Source organism: Hippopotamus amphibius, chromosome 3, assembly GCF_030028045.1.
Source record: "Hippopotamus amphibius kiboko isolate mHipAmp2 chromosome 3, mHipAmp2.hap2, whole genome shotgun sequence".
Lineage (NCBI taxonomy): Eukaryota > Metazoa > Chordata > Mammalia > Artiodactyla > Hippopotamidae > Hippopotamus > Hippopotamus amphibius.
The window spans coordinates 138,124,868-138,140,418 of NC_080188.1; positions in this window are offsets into that span (position 1 = coordinate 138,124,868).

The window sequence follows — 15,551 nt, forward strand, 5'->3', positions numbered from 1 at the left end:
ATTCACAAAAGCAAGCAATAATTATTTGAATGAACAGGCATATTTGAAGAACAAAAAGGGAAGTTCTAGAAATGAAAAAATCTAAATTGTTGAAGTGGAAGAAAAAACCTCAGTGGAAGACTACAGCTGAAAAGAAAATTAGCAATCTGGAAGATAGTTCTGAAGAAATTATCTAGAATGCAGCACAGAGACACAATACAATGGAAAATAAGAGAAAGATTTGGAGGGAAAAAATGAGACAGTCTAATATTTGTCTAATTGGAATTTCCATGGGAAAAAGAATAGAATAAAGGAGAGGTGGTTTTTAGAGAGATAAAGACTGAAAATTTTCAGAAATGATGAAAAACATGAATCCCCAGGATAGATTAAAAAAAAAAAAAAAAAAAACTACCCTAGAGATACTGAAGGGAAATTCATGAACACCCAAGTAGACTTCAAAAACAGCCAGAGGAAAATACTGCCTTCAAAAGGACAATGACAGCAAACTTCTAACAGCAGCAATGGCAATCAGAAGATGTAAAATAATATCTTCAAAACATTGTGAGAAAAGAAACGACAATTGTTAACCCAGTATAACTATCTTTGAAGAAAGAGGATAAGATAATGACATTTATAGATTAAAAAAGAAAGAAAATATCAAGAGAACTGCAATAAAGGACTTCTGAAGGAAAATGATCCTAGTCTTAAGATGCAAGAAGAAATGGCAAGGATATAATAGTAGACATGTATGTAAATCCAAGCAAATACTGTTCATGTAACAAACTAAGCATTATATTGTTAAATTCAGGAGGTTTATAAAAGGACAGCACTAAAATACTGGGTCTATAATAACATGTAAGTCAGACAGGGAGTTTGTTGAAATTAAAGTGTTCTAAGTTCCTAGAATTGTTCACTAAAAGGTTAATATATTATTTGACACTAGATTTTATCAAATAGCTTTGGCAAAATGTCCAGGGTAACCACTGAGAGAAACAGAGTGAATAATTTCTAAATTTATAAAGAGAAAACAATTGGAATAAGGAAAAATTATGATCAATAAAAAACTCACTTCCCTAGGGGAAGCAGGAGAGAGGAAAAGAAAGAAAAAGCATGGAGTTGGGGGAAAGGAAAAATAGTAAAAAGTAAAATGATAGAATCAAGTGTAATATATCAGTAATAACAATAAATGTAAGTGATCTAAACTTGCCAGTCAAAAGTTTGCCAAATTGGATTTTTAAAAATCCAGTTATATGCTGTTTACAAGCTATACATTAGAAGCAAATTGGCAGGAAAAATGAAAATAGATTAAACAAATACATATGTACCATAGAAATACCAACCCCCCAAAATCTCTTATTAATATCAAAGGAGTGTTTAGCAAAAATCAGATTTTTTTATATTTCCTGATTAATTCAGTAAATTTTCCTTTTTAAATAGTTCCCAAAAGTGCAAAATTAAAAGTAATAGAGCATAAGGAGAAATTGACAAATCTACCATCATGTTGTAAGATTTAAACATGTCTTTGATAAATCAAGCATAATAAAAATCAGTAAATATATAGAATATTTGAAAATTTTAGTTGAACTAATAGACAATTTGTTAACTACATTCATTTCAAACACACATGGAATTTTTTTCACTGGTAATGGACCAAACTGTAAAACAGGTCTTACTAAATTTCAAGGAACTGACAAGTCATGTTCTTTCTGAAATATCAGTATATATTTAAAAACATGTTTTTTACTCTTACACATTTAGAAGTCATAATGAAATCCAATAACTTCTATGACTAAATCAATAGTAAAAAAAATCTGCATAACAGTTATATTAAATACTACATATTACATTAAGAAAGAGGAAAACAAATAGCTTTAAATATATGAGAAAAGAAAGGATGCTCGGGGGGGGGAGTCAAGGAAGGGAGGGAATACGGGGATATGTGTATAAAAACAGATGATTGAACCTGGTGTACCCCCAAAAAAATAAAAAATAAAAAAAAAGAAAGGATGAAAATTGAGCAACTAAGTAACCAACTGAAGAAGTTAGAAAAAGAACAATATACCTGTGAAAAGTAGAAGGAGAAAATAAAGAGTAAACATCAATGAAACAGAAAACAAAGATACAATAGTGAGGTTCAACAAAGCCCAAGCTGGCTCTTTGAAAAGATTATTAAAATAGATGAAAAACTCTGATGAGATGAATCAAGCAAAAAAGAAGGCACAAACAATAATTAGGAATAGAAAAGGAGGCATAAATCCAGACCAGCAGAGGTTAAAAACATGAAATAATATTGGAACATTTCATGCCAATAAATTTGAAAACCTAGATAAACTAGAAACAAATTCCTAAAAAATTGTATTTCAGAGATCAGAAAAGATGGCGGCAAAGTAGGGAGATGTGGAGTGCATCCCTCTCCACGGATGCATTGGGAATGCACCAAAAGATGCAATAATTCCCACAGAGAACCAACTGAACACCAGCAGACAACCTCGGACACCAGAAAGGACTGCAGGGATCCCGACATAACCGGTAGGGAGGCATCTACGATGGCTCAAAGAGGGTGAAGCTGCGGAGCTGTGGCAGACAGGAGGGAGTGAGAAACACACAGAGGGTCCGCACCACAGCTCAGCGTTCCCGGACTGAGACGTCAATTCACAGCTGAACAGAGGGTCCGGGAGCGGGAGCACGGGAACCGGAGAGCTGGTTCAGGGTGAGAAAAATTGTTGCCTGTAAGGTGACGGACTGAGAGGACTGGAGGGAAGAGGTCCCTGGCGAGGAGTGCCTGCCCCTGAGAGCTGCCCGGCCATGATGGCAGCTGAATGCTGCAGGCTCATGGGCAGCGGGGAGGAGCCTCAGGCATAGCCTCTCTCTCTCTTTTGGTGCCTGCAGCGGGCAGCACAGGGACCCCTGTGGGCCACCTTAGGCACTCAGGGACAACAAGGAACCTCAGGCCCTCGGGCAGGGTAGTTTAAAGCCCCAGCAGGCAGCGGAGAGCAGGCTTGGAACACTGGCAGCAGGGAGGCTGACAAGAGAGAAAAAAAAAAAAAAAAACTCTGAGAGAGGCCCAGCTCTGAGACATTCTGTTTACACCTGAGCCACTGGCACTCCTCTGCAACAGGCACCTCCAAGCCCAACTGAAATGACAGAGCACCACTGCTCACTCACTCCCAGGGGAAGGAGCCACCATTGTACCTTCTCCCTCCCCACACACCAATGCTTACAGATGAACAATAAAGGAAACTCTGCTGGTCACAGAATAATGCAAAAAACCCAAGGCGAGTAGAAGGACACTTACAGCTGAGACACTAAGGAAACAGAAATATGAGTATCAATTCTATTGAACTGTTCCAATCTGGGATCAGTTGCAGTTTTTTGTTGTTGTTGTTTTGGTTTTTTTTTTCTTGTTTTTTTTTTTTTATTAATTATGATCTTAGTCCTAAGGGATCTACAAGTTTTATAACATTTTTTATTCTATTTTTATTCTATTTTTATTTTTAGCCTTTTTATATACTTCTATTTCTAGCTAAGTTTTTGGTAGTACGGACTATATATCTCTCCTACCTTCCTTTCATCTCTATCCTTTACACATTTCTATTCCCTTCTTTTTATTTACATATTTCCAGGCACACTACGATCTTCTGTTCCCCTGTCTTCCATCCATTTTTAGTTTATTTTATCTTCACATATAAGCAACACTATCAATCTGCTCAAACTCCTTGCTCTATTCTCCAGATGACACACTGCCTTGGTATTTAATATTAGGTTTTTCTCTTTATCTTAGTTCTTAGTACAATTGTCTAATTTCATTCTGAGAATCTCCACTCTGTCTGGTGGCACTCTAGGTCTTTTTTATGTTTGATCCTAGCTTTCAATATCTCCCTGGATTTGTGTTTGTAAGTGTAAAGTGTTATTTGTTTGTTTGTTTGTTTTTGTTTTTGCTTTTGATTCTGTTTTGTTCTGTTTTGGTTTTCAATTTCTGTTGGGTTTCTCTTTGAATATCTGATAGCATACTAGGGTTCTTCTGTCAGGTCTTTCCAGAGCCTTGTGTCCTAATGGATTCAGTAATTGTGTGTCTTATACATGTATGTGTTTCCTAGACTTAGGATTTGTTTAACCCAACACTCGGACATTAGTCTGGGGCTTGGACAGTCTTCTATAAACCCCTTTATCACTGGGACAAGCAACCCCAGAAGTTTGGACTGCCATGAGGAAACAAAGAAACACCATGCAGGCAAAGGAGCAGGAAAAAAACCCACAAGACCAAATAAATGAAGAGGAAATAGGAAAAATGCCTGATAAAGAATTCAGAGTAATGATAGTAAAAATGATACAAAATCTCGATAACAAAATAGAGAAAGTACAAGAAACAGTTCATAAGAACTCAGAAGAACTAAAGAACAAACAAACAGCAATGGATAACAAAATAACTGAAATTAAAAATACTATAGATAGTATAACCAGCAGAATGACTGAGGCAGAAGAACGATTGAGTTGGAAGATAGAATGGGGGAAATAAACGCCACAGAGCAGGAAAAAGAAAAAAGAATAAGAAGAATGGAAGACAGTCTCAGAGACCTCAGTGATAACATGAAGTGTACCAACATTCAAATCATAGGCATCCCAGAAGAAAAAAAGAAAGGGTCTGAGAAAATATTTGAAGAGGTTATAGTGGAAAACTTCCCCAACATGGGAAAGGAAATAATTCACCAAGTCCAAGAAGCACAGAGAGTCCCATACAGGATAAACCCAAGGAGAAAGACACCAAGGCACATATTAATCAAACTAATGACAATTAAACACAAAGAAAACATATTAAAAGCAGCAAGAGAAAAGCAACAAATAACATATAAGGGAAAACCCATAAGGATAACAGCTGACCTTTCTACAGAAACTCTGCAGGCCAGAAGGGAATGGCAGGATATACTGAAAGTCCTGAAAGAGAGAAACCTACAGCCAAGAATACTCTACCCAGCAAGAATCTCATTCAGATTTGAGGGAGACATCAAAAGCTTTCCAGACAAGCAAAAGTTAAGAGAATTCAGCACCACCAAACAAGCCTTACAACAAGTGCTAAAGGAACTTCTCTAAGTAGGAAACACAAGAAAAGGAAAACACCTACAAATACAAACCCAAAACAATTAAGAAAATGGTAATCAGAACACACATGTCAATAATCACTTTAAATGTAAATGGATTAAATGCTCCAACCAAAAGACACAGACTGGCTGAATGGATACAAAAACAAGACCCTTCTATATGCTGCCTACAAGAAACCCACTTCAGACCAAGGGATACATATAGACTGAAAGGAAAGGGATGGAAAAAGATATTCCATGCAAATGGAAGTCCAAAGAGAGCTGGAGTAGCAATACTCATATCAGACAAATTAGACTTGAAAGTAAAGACTATTACAAGAGACAAGGAAGGACACTACATAATGATCAAGGGATCCATTCAAGAACATATCACAATGGTAAATATCTATGCCCCCAACATAGGAGCACCTCAATACATAAGGCAAAAGCTAACAGCCATAAAAGGGGAAATCGACAGGAACACAATAATAGTGGGAGACTTGAACACCCCACTTACATCAATGGACAGATCATCCAAACAGAAAATAAATAAAGACACACAAGCTTTAAATGACACATTAGACCATCTCGACTTAATGGATATTTATAGGATGTTCCATCCAAAAACGACAGACTACACTTTCTTCTCAAGTGCACACGGAACATTTTCCAGGATAGATCACATCTTGGGTCACAAATCAAGCCTCGGCATATTCAAGAAAACTGAAATCATATCAAGCATCTTCTCAGACCACAATGCCATGAGACTAGATATCAATTACAGGGAAAAAACTTCAAAAAATACAATCACATGGAGGCTAAACAATACACTATTAAACAACCAAGAAATCATTAAAGAAAGCAAAGAGGAAATCAAAAAATATCTAGAAACAAACGACAATGAAGACACAGCAGCTCAAAACCTATGGGACGCAGCAAAAGCAGTTCTAAGAGGGAAGTTTATAGCAATACAGTCCTACCTTAAGAAACAAGAAAAATATCGAATAAACAACCTAATCTTACACCTAAAACAATTAGAAAAAGAACACAGAAACCCCAAAGTGAGCAGAAGGAAAGAAATCATAAAGATCAGAGCAGAAATAAATGAAAAAGGAAGGAAGCAATAGCAAAAATTAATAAAACGAAAAGCTGGTTCTTTGAGAAGATAAACAAAATGGATAAACCATTAGCCAGACTCATCAAGAAAAAAAGGGAGAAGATGCAAATCAACAGAATTAGAAATGAAAAAGGAGAAGTAACAGTGGACACCACAGAAATACAAAAGATCATGAGAGACTACTACAAGCAACTATATGCCAATAAATTGGATAACTGGAAGAAATGGATACATTCTTAGAAAAATACAATCTTCCAAGACTGAACCAGGAAGAAATAGAAACTATGAACAGACCAATCACAAGTACAGAAATTGAGGCAGTGATTAAAAATCTCCCAACAGCGGACAGGAGACAGGAAATGGTCAGGAAAGGCCACAGGGGGGCTAGTCCCGCGAAATGTGACCAAGGCAGAGTCAGATCGCTTGTGCTGGGGAAGCCAATTTCCACACTGGAAGCAGTCTTAAGGAGAGGCCCATGTGGCTTGGCAACCACTGAAGACCTCATCCCCACCAGCCATGGGGAACTGGAGACTGCCAAGGCCATGTGAGTGCACGTGGACCCTGTCCCAGTCAAGCTTTCAGATTAGACCACAGCCCTGGCTGGCTGTTTGACTACAATCTTATGAAAGACCTTGAACCAGAGGCCTCCAGATAAACTCTGCACAGATTCCCGACACACAGAATCTGTGAGATAACTAATGTCTGCTGTTTAGGCCACTAAGCTTTAGGGTAATTTGTTGTGTAGCCATAGATAGTAACTCACACTCTAAACGCCTTTGAAATTGCTGTGAGGCAGAATTCTGAAGTGCTGATGACTTTCTTCTCTTCCCTTTCTTTTATAATTTTCTTAAAATGATACTCTACTATAAATATTAGGAAAAATGTTGAAGTCAACTATAGGAAAACCAGTGGTGACCCACTGTATTCTGGGAGGTAACGGTATGGGGTGAATTGGTAGAATGTGTCTGGGTGTACAACCTGGTATTGTTTTCAGTGTATAACGTAAGCTAAGAACTGTAAAAGATCATAAAGAATTGCAAAGACTAGTAGCTGAATACCTTACTTTCTTTTATTTTTGAAAAATGATTGTAATCATTATATCAATGGATAGAGAGACCAAGAGAAATTCTTATCCTTGTTCTTGAATTCTTATTCTTGCTGTGACAGCACAAGTTGCAAACAGTTATCTTGCTTATAAAAGTATAAAGAGAAACCCGCCCCCCCCAAAAAAATAATCTCCCAACAAACAAAAGCCCAGGGCCAGATGGATTCACAGATGGATTCTATCAAACATTTAGAGAAGAGCTAACACCAATCCTTCTCAAACTCTTCCAAAATATACCAGAAGGAGGAACACTCCCAAACTCATTCTATGAGGCCACCATCACCCTGATACCAAAACCAGGCAAAGATGTCACAAAAAAAGAAAATTAGAGGCCAATATCACTGATTAATGTAGATGCAAAAATCCTCAACAAAATACTAGCTAACAGAATCCAACAACACATTAAAAAAATCATACACCATGATCAAGTGGGGTTTATCCCTGGTATGCAAGGATTCTTCAACATACGCAAATAAATCAACATGACACATCATATTAACAAATTGAAGGATAAAAACCATATGATAATCTCAATAGATGCAGAAAACACTTTTGACAAAATTCAGCATCCATTATGATAAAAGCTCTCCAGAAAATGGGCATAGAAGGAAATTACCTCAGGATAATAAAAGCCATATATGAAAAACCAAAAGCAAATATAGTTCTAAATGGGGAAAAACTGAAAGAATTCCCTCTTAGAACAAGAACAAGACAAGGGTGTCCACTCTCACCATTATTATTCAACATAGTTTTGGAAGTTTTAGCCACAGCAATCAGAGAAGAAAAAGAAATAAAAGGAATCCAAATTGGAAAAGAAGAAGTAAAATTGTCACTCTTTGCAGATGACATGATATTATACATAGAAAACCCTAAAGACTCTACCAGAAAACTGCTAGCACTAATTGATGAGTTTAGTAAAGTAGCAGGATACAAAATTAATGCACAGAAACCTCTTGCATTCCTATACATTAACAACGGAAGAGCAGAAAGAGAAATTAAGGAAACTCTCCCATTTACCACTGCAACAAAAAGAATAAAATACCTAGGAATAAACCTGCCTAAGGAGGCAAAAGATCTGTAAGCAGAAAACTTTAAGACACTGATGAAAGAAATCAAAGACGACACAAACAGATGGAGGGACATACCATGTTCCTGGATTGGAAGAATCAACATAGTGAAAATGACTGTACTACCCAAAGCAATTTACAGATTCAATACAATCCCTACCAAATTACCAAAGGCATTTTCCACAGAACTAGAGCAAGAAATCTTACAATTTGTATGGAAACGCAAAAGACCCCGAATAGCCAAAGCAATCTTGAGAAGGAAAGATGGAGTTGGTGGAATTAGGCTTCCTGACTTCAAACTACACTACAAAGCCATAGTGATCAAGACAGTATGGTACTGGCACAAAAATAGAAAGGAAGATCAATGGAATAGAATAGAGAACTCAGAGGTAAGCCCACACACATATGGGCACCTTATCTTTGACAAAGGAGGCAAGACTATACAATGGAGAAAAGACAGCCTCTTCAGTAAGTGGTGCTGGGAAAACTGGACAGCAACATGTAAAAGAATGAAATTAGAACACTTCCTAACACCATACACAAAAATAAACTCCAAATGGATTAAAGACCTACATGCAAGGCCAGACACTATAAAACTCCTAGAGGAAAACATAGGCAGAACACTCTATGACATCCACCAAAGCAAGATCCTTTTTGACCCACCTCCTAGAATCATGGAAATCAAATCAAGAATAAACAAATGGGACCTCATGAAACTTAAAAGCTCTTGCACAGCGAAAGAAACCATAAACAAGACAAGAAGACAACCCTCAGAATGGGAAAAAATAGTTGCCAACAAAACAGCGGACAAAGGATTAACCTCCAAAATATACAAGCAGCTCATACAGCTTAATACCAAAAAAGCAAACAACCCAATCCACAAATGGGCAGAAGACCTAAATAGACATTTCTCCAAAGAAGACATACAGATGGCCAACAAACACATGAAAAGATGTTCAACATCACTAATCATCAGAGAAATGCAAGTCAAAGCCACAATGAGGTATCACCTCACACCAATCAGAATGGCCATCATCACAAAATCTGGAAACCACAAATGTTGGAGAGGGTGTGGAGAAAAGGGAACTCTCCTGCACTGTTGGTGGGAATGTAAGTTGGTACAGCCACTATGGAAAACAGTTTGGAGGTTCCTTAAAAAACTACAAATAGAACTACCATATGATCCAATGATCCCACTCCTGGGCATATACCCAGAGAAAACCATCATCCTAAAAGAAACATGTACCATAATGTTTATTGCAGCACTATTTACAATAGCCAGGACGTGGAAGCAACCTAAATGCCCATCAACAAATGAATGGATAAAGAAGATGTGGCATATATATAGAATGGAATATTACTCAGCTATAAAATGGAATGAGATGGAGCTATATATAATAAGGTGGATAGACCTAGAGTCTGTCATGCAGAGTGAAGTCAGAAAGAGAAAGACAAATATTGTATGCTAACTCATATATATGGAATCTAAAAATGGTACTGATGAACTCAGTGACAAAACAAGAATAAGGACGCAGATGCAGAGAATGGACTGGATATCTCAAAGTTTGGGGGGGCGGGGGGTGAAGGGGAAGCTGAGACGTAGTGAGAGAGTAGCATAGACATATATATACTACCAACTGTAAAATAGGCAGTGGCAAGTTGCTGTATAACAAAGGGAGTTCAGCTCGATGATGGATGATGCCTTGGAGGACTGGGATGGGGAGGGTGGTGGGGAGTCGAGGGAGGGAGGGGATACAGGGATATGTGTATAAATACAAATGATCGACCTTGGTGTACCTCAAAAACTGGTACAAGTGTGTAAAGCAATTATATTCCCATAAAAAATTTTTTTAAAAAGTATGCATATACAGATATCAAATAAATCTGTGGAAATAAAAAAAAAAGTCTTTCATTGGAAGTGCCTTAAGAAGACATAGAAAGCCTATACTTCCTGTTAATGGAGAAATTGAAACATTCATGTAAAACATTCTTAAGAATAAAATACCAGCGCCACATGGTTTAACAGGTGAATTCTACTAAACTTTCAAGGAATATATCATTCCAAATATATTCAAAAATATATAGTCTGTGTCCAAGTTGGGTTCATTCAGGAGAGCAAGAGTGATTTAGCATTAGAAAAATCTATAAATGTCATTCATCACATTAATAGGCTCAAGGGAGAAAAGCATGTTATTATCATTAGAATAGATGGAGAAAGATGTATTTGACAAAATTCAACACCCACTCATGACAAAAACTCTGAGCAAACTGGAAATAGAATTGCCTTAGCCTGATGAAAAGCATCTACAAAAATTCTACAGCAAGTATTGTTCTCAATGGGGACACTTTAAAAGCTTTTCCTTTAAGCTCAGGAACAAGACAAAAAAAAAATGTCCTAGGTTACTTCTATTCAGCATTGTACTGGAGTTTCTAGCAAGCACAATATAAAAAAGAAAACAAAAGCACAAGATTCAGAAAAGAATAAATAAAGTCATTATTCATAGATATGGTTGTCTACATAGCTCAAAGGAATCTGCAGAGAAAAAGTAGAAAAAATAGGGAATTCCTATTAGGAATTCCTAACTAGTTTATTTAGGACTCCATTCTTTCACTGTGCTTTCACTGCTGTGGTAGATCCCACAAGCCATGTGGTGTGGCCAAAAAAATAAATAAAAAAGAAACAATAGAATAGTTTAGCTGGCTATAAGGTCAATACAAAAATCATATACATTTCTATACAACAGCAACAAGTAGTTTGGAAAACATTTTTTTAAAGAATGGAAGAACAGCAAAAACAAACAAAACAAAACAAAGAAACAAAAAACAAAACTGTGAGATACCTAAGAATAAATCTGACCAAAAAACTTAGACCTAGTTTTTCTTTCTATAGAAAGACTCATTATTGTAAAGATTTTCATTTTTCCTGGACTGATCTGTAGATTAATGCAATTTCAATTAAAGTCCCAACCTTGTTTTAGTGGGACTTCACAAGCTAATTCTAGGAAGAGAGAGACAAAGAAAAGCCTGTACACACCTATCGAATAATAATATGGTAAGAGGTATGGGACTTGCTCTACCAGATCTTTAACTGATTATAAAACTTATTATAATGGTAATTAAGATTGTGAGATGCTAAAGTAAGGATAGCCAAATTAACGAATGGTACAGAATCTAGAAGACCCATGCATTTATGCAACTGATGTTGCAGAAATTGGTCTGTTGAGAAACCAAGCACCACACTCGGAGGGTTGGAGAACTCAGGTTTATTAAGCTGGCAGCACCAGATGAGCTAGCGCTCCAAAGTTCTGGGCCCCGAGCTCAGGCTGAGCTTTACTTTTACAGTGCACAGGTTTACAGGGCATGGAAGTTTCCAAACAGAAACTTAGAAGAGCAGGTGCAGAACATTCCATTTTTTAGCAAAACATCTTAAAGTTACATTGAATTGTTAGGTCATCCTGTTTTTCTCAGCACAGCAAGCATATTTCACAAAAGCAAAACAAGCATGGAGTTGTTTTTAGCTGAGTGTAAGTTTCTAACTTTCCTCTTCAATATATGACCGAGGAAACATTTCAGACCAATGGGACTATTTAGAAAAGTGTCCAGGAACAATTAGTTGATAAATGTATAAAGGGAAAAAGTTGAAATTAGATCCCTTCCCCACCTTATTCAAAACTAACACAATATGGTAAAACAAATATATCCCAATTAAAAAAAAAAAAAAGCAATTCCAGTTGGTCTAAGAACTTAAATATGGAATGGAAACCTACATTTTTAGAAGAAAATGTATATCTTTGAGGTCATAAGGATTTTTTGAACACATAATACAGAAAGAGTCGACTGTAAAAGAAACTACTGATAGATGTGACTACATCAATTTAAGAAATTGTGTTCATTAAAAAAAAACTACAGAGAATGTGGAAAGACAAGCCACAAACTGGAAATTATAAGCACAGAATCAAGAGAGCAATTGCGTCTGGGGAAAGGGAGTGAGAAAGCAGAGGAATGTATGTGTCAAATATTACATTTAAAGGGACAATAAAGAGCTAATTTTAATAGTATTTTTGCTGCCTAAAGCAATAAATAGTGAAATAGCAAGTTTCTTTCCCTCAAGTTATGATCTCTTAATCTTTAAGATGGTTTATACTAGTTGTTATGGAAAGGGCTAGAGTTAATGAGTTACCTGAGACTTTTCTTCTATTTCAGAAAATAAAGGCAGGAGAGCTCTGTGTGCTATGGCAGTAAATTGGATGTTTTTATCAGCTGCTGAGCTGAAACTTTGTATCCTTACTTAGCTTTAGGAAAACAAAAAACAAAAAAACAATCCCAAAACTGTCAGTCCAGCCACAGTTGGATGCCACCTTGGGAATTTATTCACCCACCACATCACAGTTTGAGGAATCTCAAAAGTCCATTTCTCCACTTGAGATGACAGACAAAGATGGCGATTTAAATAAATTTGACTTCCCAGGAGCTGAGAGGCAAGCCTGCCAGCAGAGTCCGAAGAGCACCTACCATTGGTACTAGAAATTGCTAAAAATAACATACATTTTCTGTCTCCTGCTGGCACACAATAGTGTTAAGCGCAGCTACTTTAATACCAGAACAGGTTACAATGGAGGGTGATTGAGCGCTTAAAAAGGCTTTAACTAGTACCATTAGACCCTTGACTTTTACCAGATGCTATCAGGGCCCTTTTGGAACTCTTCAAGTTTTCAGCCACCTGCTTTTAACCAGAAAAAAAACTTGTTGGAGGCCAAAGTGCTACTGAATAGGACTTGAAGTTGGAGATTAGTGCCCTCATTCCAGTTCCACTTAAGTATATTTAAATAAAATACAAGCTACTCCTGCCTAAATTTCCACAAGCCCTGTCTTTCCTGCCAAGCCAGAGCATAATGTCATCCCTGCCTCTCTTAGGACACCAAACACTTTTCACCTTGTAGTAAAGCAGCGAATGTACTTTTGTCTCTCCAACTCGAGGGCAAAAAAGACATTCTTTTTAGTTATTATCACTACTAGTATTTGGAATAGGTACTATATTTGCTTTCAAATTCAGAAGATACAAAGCATATAAGGTAATCCCTACGCATGACACGCATGACACCGCTGTTCTCCATGCACCCAGTTCTTTCCCCCCAGGCACCCAATATTGCCAGTTTCTTGGGTGTCCTTCCAAAGAATTTTACGCCTACAGAAACATGCATACCAAACGTGCACGCATTTATATAGTCTTCATACTCTCTTTCGAAAAATAGAAATGATAGCATACTCTCCTGAATCTTGCTTTTTTTCCACGTGATGTATCTGGGAACTCACTCCATATCATTCTACAGAGTTTCTTCATTTACATATGTGTGTAGCCACACGCTGCTGTGTGGCATGGCTTATCCCTGTTCATGCACAGTTAAGTTGCTTCTTAGCTTTGCTGTTACAAAAGCTGCAATGAATATCCTTGTATGTACATACGTAATTTTGCACATGTGCCTGTTTCCCCACACTCATCACACAGTATGTTCCCAAATGTGGATTTTCTCCAGTGTGGTAGTGTTTAGCTATGTTTAACTATGGTATTGCCCCATAATTTAAATTCCACTTGCCTGAATATGAGTGAGGCCAAGGATATTTTACATGCTTAAGAGCAATTTATATTTCCTTTTCTGTTAACTAAGCCTTCCTGTCTTTCGTCCACTACGCTATTGAGTTATTTTTTATTTTTAGAAGCCCTTTATATCTATGACGTGAGTTGCAACTGTTTTTTCACAGTTTATTGTATATTTTTCATCTTTACTGTTTTTGCCTTGGTGAAATTTTTATTTTTATGTTGGTCAGATTTATCAGCCTTTTATGTTTGGAGCTTTATATTACCTTTAGAAATGCCTTCCCCATATTGAGATGAAAAATAAACATATATATATATATACCATGCTTACTTCTCAGACTTCCAGAATGTCATTGTTTTATATTTTAATTTTTAATATTTCCATCTAAACTATATCCTAGTGACAGTGTGAGATATGGATTCATATTTTTTCCAAATGGTTAACTAGTTTCCCCACCTCATTTATTAAATAACCCATGTTTCCTCACTAATTTCAAAATGCAGAGTTTTCATATTATAAATCCCTATGTATATTTAGGTCTAATTTGTGATTTTCTGTTCTACTCTATTCATGTTGCTCTTACGCCCCGTTTTACTTGTTATAGCTCTACAACAAGTTTTTAATATCTGATATGGCAAAGAAACAGGTTTTTTTTTTTTCATTTTTAATCCAACCTCTATGCTTCATTTCACTTTTCTACTTATTCGTGTATTTATTATTCATACATTTATTAACGCCTTCTAAATACGTGACGTTATGCCAGGTGCAGGAGAGAAGAAGATTAACAGCAGTCCCTTATTCTTAGGGAGTTCACAGAGAAGGGAGCATATAGATGAAATACCTAATCAATGTTCAATGAATGTCAAATATCTGTAGTGTTGGCGGTTAAGAGTATGGGCCCTGGGCCTCCATGTGATGGGCTCCACCACGTACTGGCTGTATGGCCTTGGGCAAATCGCTTAACTCCCGGTGCTCCTCGTCTAAAAGTGGTGATAATAACACCTACCTTATAGGGTTGTTATGAAGGTTAAAAGATTTAATGTACTTAGACAATTCATGGCACCATGTAAATTCTATGTAAGACGACCTCACCCTGACCCCCCAGGCCTTCAGGGATCTCTGAATGCTCTGATAAGACGTCCGCTCCCCAGCCGCCTAATCCCTGGTTGGCAGAAATGTCACCATGGCCCTAGACCTCACACCCATGGTGGCTTCACCACCATCTGCCTTCAGACGATTGGGCCAATCTCACTGGGCTGTTTATTCCTGTCGGCATCCACCTCTCCCCCCAACCCTGGCCCCAAACACCAGACTCTTACGTCATCCCTCTTCCCCCACACTGGAAGCCCCGTACAGCTCTGCAGGTTTCTTTCCCGGCCCCGTCTCCCAGCCCTCCCCATCTCATAAAACCCTTCCACTGGGCCCTCTGGAGCTCAAGGGCAGTTGTGGGCACACCCTCCTGTACACACCACCTCTCGTCAGAACACTCCGTCCCCGTCATCTCTGCAGTCCCCTCCCCTGCCGGTTGCTTCTCTCCCACCTTCCTCATATCCCCAGGTCTAGGGGTGAGGGGGGTGCCGCCTGCCTCCCCACTGCGCTTTAAATGCCATT